This window comes from Nanorana parkeri, unplaced genomic scaffold (assembly GCF_000935625.1).
Source record: "Nanorana parkeri isolate BGI_ZX_2015 unplaced genomic scaffold, ASM93562v1 scaffold550, whole genome shotgun sequence".
Taxonomy (NCBI): Eukaryota; Metazoa; Chordata; class Amphibia; order Anura; family Dicroglossidae; genus Nanorana; species Nanorana parkeri.
In genome coordinates, this window is record NW_017306818.1 from 102,900 (window position 1) to 103,303 (window position 404).

General features: G+C 47.8%; 1 protein-coding gene across 1 annotated transcript in view; it reads right to left on the reverse strand.

Moving 5' to 3' along the window:
* ZMAT2 (zinc finger matrin-type 2) overlaps nt 1–404 on the reverse strand; it is a 45,644-nt gene that overhangs the window by 7,338 nt on the left and 37,902 nt on the right. The gene's annotated exons all lie outside the window — the stretch shown is intronic.

Here is a 404-nt window from a genome sequence, read left to right on the forward strand (position 1 = left end):
GAAAAAAGCCCCCCATCCCCCCCCCCCCCCCCACTGCATGCTAAAATGGATGCTGGCTGTTGGGCGCAACCTTAAGCACATTCTCAGCACGAAACAAACCTAGAACCTTTTGTCGATATGCTGCATCAAAAAGGGACAGCCTGAATGCAAATGGGTGCACAAGCACGTACCTGCAAGCCCATTTTATCATCTTCATGAGCACCCAAGGACCTTTGAAGCCCGGTTCTCCGACATGCCCCTCAGAGCACTTTCAGAGAAAGTTTAGGATTGGCCCACTCCCTCTTCCTATTGAAGAGCAAGGTTAAATATCACCAATAGGAAGTTGTGGGACGCAGGAGAGGACAAATTAGCATTAAATATCAGAAAAAGACAAGATTTGATTATTAGGGTGTCCTAGGACTCCA